This window comes from Mchenga conophoros, linkage group LG18 (assembly GCF_057382185.1).
Source record: "Mchenga conophoros isolate Kocher_MC1m ecotype Shallow Benthic linkage group LG18, M_conophoros_male_GT1.1, whole genome shotgun sequence".
Classification (NCBI taxonomy): domain Eukaryota; kingdom Metazoa; phylum Chordata; class Actinopteri; order Cichliformes; family Cichlidae; genus Mchenga; species Mchenga conophoros.
Genome location: NC_140543.1, coordinates 27,985,326 through 27,993,189, shown reverse-complemented (window position 1 = coordinate 27,993,189; position 7,864 = coordinate 27,985,326). Strand labels below are relative to the sequence as shown.

Sequence of the window (7,864 nt, the reverse complement as noted above, 5' to 3'; positions counted from 1 at the left end):
CAGAAAAACATACATTTTGGCGAATATAGCATCCAGGTTATACAATTTTGTACCTTGGGTTTAAATACAAAAATCAAAAATTTCAGCCAAACAGTTCATATTGTCTGACCTTTCCACTGCATAGGCATAAAAATGGTCAGTCCTGATAAGCAGTGTATTTGACAAAGATGCCAAATGAGGTTTCTCACCTCTGTGAACAGAGACTCTCTACATTTTGGACAGGTGAACATTTTACTTGCATCCTTTAATCTGTGCAATCAGCTCCAGTACTTTGGTTTTCCTTTGGGTGGACAGCGGCAGGTCATTGACAAACTCAAAGAAGGTGAAGACGGAGCCAAGTGGTGCTGGATAGGACAAGTTACATACCCAGTACAGTTTGAAAAGCTTATCCACAGCACACGTCAGGCCATCATTCAGAGAAATGGTTACTCTGTCATTCTTAGCAACAATGATGTACTGCCTGGTTGCCCTCTTTAGATCACCGATGCATATCAGCTGGGGTTGGTGTGTTGTGGATGATGCTTCAGGATCACTGCAAAGCGATGCAATACTTGTTCCAGGCTTGGAGATGGGGGAAGATAAAGATAGTATTCAGTGAGGTGTAGACAAATGCTTTCCTCAGGTAAATACCGTGAGAACTTTACTGAATACATACCAGTGCAAAAAAGGCTGCAACGACTGGCACCAACTGTTGGGAGTAGGTGTGTTAACACATGGCGGGGGGGTTCTTGTTTCCAGGGCAGCTACTGATTTGAGCTTCGGAATGATACTGGCTTCCCATTTTCGCAAAAAGAGATCCACCTTTCCTCCTGTAAAATTGCCAAACTCCAAGTCCAGCCTATGGAAATAAAAGAAGTGTTTAAGTTTAAAATGAAGCATTAAATACATTAAATCAAAAGTACATTCTGTCCATTTGGTAGCTGTATGGCTAAAATCAAACTTTACAGTATCACATTTCTGTTACCCATTCCACATCAAGCTTACCTACACAGTGAAACAACAATTTACTTGGAGTGGTATTTGAATACAAGTCCATTATTCCTTAATTTTAGCTATGATTTGGGTCCCATCAGACCCTGAGAAAAAATTAGGACTTTTTAGCTGATGTTCAACTTTCTAGCAGACAATTTCTTATGTTGTCTATCTGCGGTTTGTCCTGTAGAGCTTTTTTGTTGAAAATAGTGCTGCTGAAAGCAGAGTTTCATACAGATTTAGGTGATTTTTTGTAGGGTTTTCACTTCCACGAGCAGCACTTTCTGCATTGTCATTTGATGTCCCTACTATTAGATAGTCATTTGGTGGTACGACTAAGATTTTGGACCATGTGAAAAGTGATGCTCATTGTAATCAGTGCGCAGGGAGTAATGATCAAACTCTGAAGTTATAAAACTTTCAAAATATTCACTAGGAGCTCATAAACATACCTCCAAATGTATCCACTCCTGTTATATACTTTGTATGCAAAACACAACTGAGTGGAGAAGGAGTACATAAACCATTACCAGAGAACCAAGCAACTTACCAGACTTGGCATGTCCAAAAACCGTGGGTACTCTCCGAATATTCCAGGCTCTGAGACTGGTGTATGTTTCCTCCATGCCTGACATGATAATTGGAAGGTTCTCAGCTGAGGGCCGCAATAACTTGGGTGACCCACTCATCTGTGCTGCTGGTATTCCCATCCTCTCGCCTGAGCTTCTTGTCTTCACCACAGTCATCTGTCACTTTTCGCTTCTTATAATGTCTCTGCCCCTGGTCGAGATTCCGTCTAAGGTTGCGCAGTTTAGTCTCTAGGAATCCACAATGAGAGACTGGATCATAATAATGCTCCTGAGGAAGAAAGGACAGAGGTATATGGGTAACAGCTGAGCAATTTTAACTGAGAAAAAAAGCTCTAATAAATAATTAGATAAAGGTTAAACGATACACAGTAAGTGGGAACAAGTGCAATTTACAGTATGTAGTGGAATTTACATTATTAAAATGCTAAATTTACTTACAAATCCTTCCCCCTGTCCTGCCACTTAAGGGTGGAAAAGTGGTGAGGATGCTTTTTGCTACAGTTAGCTTCTCTGCACTAAGAGGGTAACTGGAAAACAAAGGTAAACTTTTTTACTTCTGTGCACTTCAACATTTTTAAAGGAAAACATTCATTGCAAAATTTTAACAAAGTACAGTAAAGTGCGATACTTACTAACCACACCTCTCCACCAAATCCCCAATGCAAGTCTTCACAAGGAGCCTCCTCGATGGCACCGACAGGTTTCATACTCCTTAAGAATCTGTGGGGCTTTCCTGAGTGACTTCAGGGGTTGACTTTGTTCTTCTGTGGTAATGGTAGACTGTGTAAAGGCAACACCAGACACTTTACCTCTCTGCAATAATCTTCAAAGTCATGACAGCAAATTTCCACAGAGCATAAAAGCACGAGTTTACTCAAAAAGCTGCAGCAGAAGAAGGCGGTTTCTTAACTACGTGATTATAACGCAATGACTAAAAGAAATTCTGAATAATAAATAAATTGATTTTATCTTCTAGTTGCTACTTGGTGAATAAATCTGATCCTGACTAATAGTGATGTCTGATGTCTGTGGCACTGCTGACAATAAGAATTTTTTTTTTTTTTACAAATTTCTTTCTCATCTATAAAAGTGGTTACAAGGACTTTGACAGATTCTAAGTTGTCATATGTGTGCTGAAAAAATGAAACACATGGCTAAATAAGTAAGATAATTTGCATGGTCAAGTTGCTGTTGTTTGGTTTTTTAAATAACACTGACTATTACTTCCTCAGAAGTTCTGCATAAAAAAGAAACTATATCAGAGCATGTTTCCAGCAATAAGCCTTAAAAAAGAATGTGCACATACTTTAGTTAATCATACTAGATGCAAAAACTGCTTTAACTGCTTGAAAAAATAATTATCTCTGTCAATATGAGGTATATTTCATGTTAAAGTTACTCAGTCTTTATTCCTATTCTCTGCTAGTAAACGAATGGTCGCGGTGATAACTACATTTGCTATATTCAGAGCTAACGACAATATTGTCATTTTACTCAACACTGCTACGGTTAGGTGCTGACTCTGGCGTTGCTCATAGACAACATAATGCCTGTCGGAGCCGCTAGCCAACTACCACACTGGTTCTAAGAGCAATTTCTGAATACTCTAATACATAAATAAAGTAAATAGATAAATACATGAATAAAGTAATACATAAAAATACTACCAAAACACATTAACTCTAATGGAGTATGGCACAAAATCCAAGAACTAATAATAAAATTAAGAGTAGGATATGTTAGCAAGACTGTTACATTAAGGTTAGCTAGGTATAGTTAAGCAGTAATTAACTTAAACTCTAAACTCCTTTAATTTATATAAATTCACATTCTTCCAGAAACCCGGCATATTTTCAGTACATTAAGATAAACTGGTAAATGATACTTACTGTAAGGTCTGACAACATACTAGGCGACGTAACCTCCATCTTTGTCTCCTTTGTCTCATTGGCGCGAAAGATAGCGCCCCCTTCCCGCCGCCGGTATGTCATGTTGCTGGGCAGAATTTGTTTCAATTTTAAGCATGTGTGTTCTTACTCATTTCATTTTCTACTTTTGCTTCAATTGTATTCACATGTTACGGTCAAAATTAAGCCTGTTCTTTGTGGATACTTATGCTTATAGTATAGCCATGGCCATTAATTGGTATGCCATACATATTGAGAAAGAAAAAAATAATCCTCTTTCAGAATTTTAGTACACCTTGGTCCACATTACATTATAAAATGTTTTATGTGTTGAAAGTAATGAGGAAAGGATTAAGGAAAACAAACAATAACTAAACATTTTATTTATTCAGTTAATATAGTTATAATACATTGTTAATCTACAATTTATTTCACTAAACACAGGGCTAGCATCAAATTACTGAGCTGCTAATTTTAGGTCCTGTTGTTAGATTCTGAAAATAACACACATTAAACTGTGCAACACATCAAGTGTGTTAAGCGTTTTACACATTTTTTCAATGTTTACACATTTTCTTACACATGTTATGTTAAAATTTACACAAAATGTGTTAATAGTGTAACAACACATTTTTTGTGTCATTTTTTAACACATCCTTTCTAAGAGTGTAGGCTCTACAGAGGTTTGTTTCTTCCACTGTTGAATTCAGTTCAGTGCAATTCAATTCAATTCAGTTATAGTGCCAAGTCAACTTTTATATTGTAAGGTACAAACCCTACAGGTTGTGCAATTGTTAAAAATCCCAACAACTGTACAACCCCTTTGAGTAAGGATTTTGCAACAGTGGGAAGGTAAACACCTTTTAGGGGGAGGACATGTGCAGAAGAACCAGACTCATGTAGCCATTGGCTACAACCGGTTGGGGGTGAGGGGGAGGGAGACAGGGCAAAAAACACATGTGGGAGAGAGTCAGAGTATAAAGTCAAAATTACAAATGATTAATTGAAGATTGGTTTATGAACATAAGTGAGTGAAAAAGAGGTGAGTGAAGAAAAAACACTCGGTGCATCATGGGAAGCTCCCAGCAGTCTGAGTCTATTACAGCATAACTAAAGGAGGATTCACCTGATCCACTATAACTATAAGAGTTATCAAGGAAAAAAAGCTTTGAGCCTAATCCTTAAAAGTAGAGAGGGTGTCTGCATCCCGACTCCAAACTGGGAGCTGGTTCCACAAAGAGGAGCCAGAAATCTGAAGGCTTTGCCTCCCATTCTACTTGTAAACATCCCAGTAGGCCTTCGTCTGAGAGCGAAGTGTTTCATGTGGGTGATTACATACTGTGAGATATTTAAGATAAGATGGGGCCTGATTATTCAGGACCTTGTATGTGAGGCGAAGGAGTTTAAATTTGATTTTGGATTTAACCCTTCAAACCCTTGAATCTATGTAATGAAGAAAAGCCAACATGGCAGAAAAATGCTTTCTCTTCATGGTCCTTGTCAGTGCTCTCACTGCAGCATTTTGGATCAACCGAAGTCTTTTCAGAGAGTTTCAATATAATTAGAAAATAATTATCTAATTATGTAATCATATTTAATAGCCCAGCCAAGAGATAATACATGTACAGGGAGTGCAGAATTATTAGGCAAATGAGTATTTTGTCCACATCATCCTCTTCATGCATGTTGTCTTACTCCAAGCTGTATAGGCTCGAAAGCCTACTACCAATTAAGCATATTAGGTGATGTGCATCTCTGTAATGAGAAGGGGTGTGGTCTAATGACATCAACACCCTATATCAGGTGTGCATAATTATTAGGCAACTTCCTTTCCTTTGGCAAAATGGGTCAAAAGAAGGACTTGACAGGCTCAGAAAAGTCAAAAATAGTGAGATATCTTGCAGAGGGATGCAGCAGTCTCATAATTGCAAAGCTTCTGAAGCGTGATCATCGAACAATCAAGCGTTTCATTCAAAATAGTCAACAGGGTCGCAAGAAGCGTGTGGAAAAACCAAGGTGCAAAATAACTGCCCATGAACTGAGAAAAGTCAAGTGTGCAGCTGCCAAGATGCCACTTGCCACCAGTTTGGCCATATTTCAGAGCTGCAACATCACTGGAGTGCCCAAGCACTCCAAGGGATCATTAACACCGCCCAAAAGATCACTGGCTGCCCTTTCCCCACACTGGAAGTTCTACACAACGCCCACTGTTTTAAAAAGGCCCAAAACATCATAAAAGACACCTCACATCCTGGCCACTCCCTGTTCGAACTGTTGCCCTCAGGCAGACGGTACAGGGCAATCAGAGCAAGGACTAATAGACTCAAACACAGCTGTTATCCAACTGCAATAACACATCTGAATACTACAAAAAAATGTCCATCATGCCACTCTTGTGTTAATCTATGCACGGTCTGAAGCATGTGTGTGGGAATGTATGTGAATGTTTTACTGTTATATCTTATTAGTATTTTAAGTATTCTATCTATTTTATTTATTGAATTTTATTGTTTTATTTATATTTTGATATTGCTAGGGATGATGCAATGATCGGGGACCATTCTTAATTTCGTTGTTCTCATGACAATGACAATAAAGTTTCTGATTCTGATTCTGAAAAGCACATGGTGTGCAATACTCAGAGACATGGCCAAGGTAAGAAAGGCTGAAAGACGACCACCACTGAACAAGACACACAAGCTGAAACGTCAAGACTGGGCCAAGAAATATCTCAAGACTGATTTTTCTAAGGTTTTATGGACTGATGAAATGAGAGTGAGTCTTGATGGGCCAGATGGATGGGCCCATGGCTGGATTGGTAAAGGGCAGAGAGCTGATTTGTTTTTGTTTTGTTTTTGAATGTCAGAAATGTATATTTGTGAATGTGGAGATGTTATATTGGTTTCACTGGTAAAAATAAATAATTGAAATGGGTATATATTTGTTTTTTGTTAAGTTGCCTAATAATTATGCACAGTAATAGTCACCTGCACACACAGATATCCCCCTAAAATAGCTAAAACTAAAAAGAAACTAAAAACTACTTCCAAAAACATTCAGCTTTGATATTAATGTGTTTTTTGGGTTCATTGAGAACATGGTTGTTGTTCAATAATAAAATAATATTCCTCAAAAATACAACTTGCCTAATAATTCTGCACTCCCTGTATAAACTCGTTTTTCAGCATCACTCTGACACTGGATGTTTGTCATTTTAGAGATATTGGGCAAATGCAAGAAAGAATCCTACATGTTTCTTTAAAGTCATATCCTGGTTGAAAAGGCTCCACTGTCATGCCATTCAGAAGTCTCGGGTTACAGACGATGTCTCCAAGATTTGAATTGTAAAGCAGAAAATTAGAGGTCATCCAGGTCTTTGTGTCTTTAAGACATTCCTGCATTTAACTAACTGTGTGTTATCTGGCTGCATGGATAGATAAAGTATCTTCTGCATAGCAGTGAAAATGTATACTGTGCTTTCTAATGATACTGCCTAAGGGAAGTATACTATAATACCATAAGAACTGGTCCTAACACGGAATCCTGCCTGCAAGATTCCTGGATTCCTACTCTCCACTCTAACCCTCTCAAGGCAGGCGTTGCAGATTTGCAACAGTTAAAAGCTAACAACCTGATTACCCCACATACATATTTTATGAGGTTTTTTTTACTCAGAAGTACCACTGCAGGTATTCTTTTGTGCATTAGCAACACAAACTTAATTTGCACCTGAGAGGGTTAATAAAAGCCCACAAAGTCTACACTGAAAGCAAATATGCACACGCTTCAATGGCATGTCAGCGTGCACAAGACGGTCCCAAGGGAGTGCTCAGTGTAAGAAACTTCATGACCCTGCCTAATTGATATGTGGTTTTATGTGTGTGTATGAGACCAAGTGAGTGTGTGTAGGAGATGAAGAACAAAATACACATTTAACACTCCAAGCTAACCTCACCTTTCTCTAAACAGCACTTCAGACTCTAGGAGAAAATGAACAGTCCTGCCAATCATGTGCTAATTTAGGCTCTCTGGGATGTCTGAGTCTGGAGCCTGTCAGTGTGACAGTCCATATCTCGCTGAGATTTTAAGACAACCGTGAAACAATGGAGCCAAGAGCAGAGGAGACCTCAATCTATTAAACACGCACACACACAATACCTTGTTGCATCTTCACATTTTCTCCCACACTCACCGACACACACATTCATGACAGAGGGCAGCTCTTTCGATGTGTGCGCAGTTAATGTGGCGGTAACAGCTACTTATTGAATGAAATATGGCTGACATGGAGGGTGGACCGAGGCAGTCTCTCAAGGGCTGTGAGAGAACCCTTCAAACCCTTGAATATATGAGCTCAGAAACTGTAAACATGCAAATGCATTCTTAGTCTCTGCT

The 7,864-nt window shown here is 38.7% G+C and overlaps 1 pseudogene; it reads right to left on the bottom strand.

Moving 5' to 3' along the window:
• Nucleotides 1-231: 231 nt before the first annotated feature.
• On the bottom strand, nucleotides 232-3,553 carry LOC146554059 (uncharacterized; annotated as a pseudogene).
• Between the last annotated feature and the right edge of the window lie 4,311 nt (nucleotides 3,554-7,864).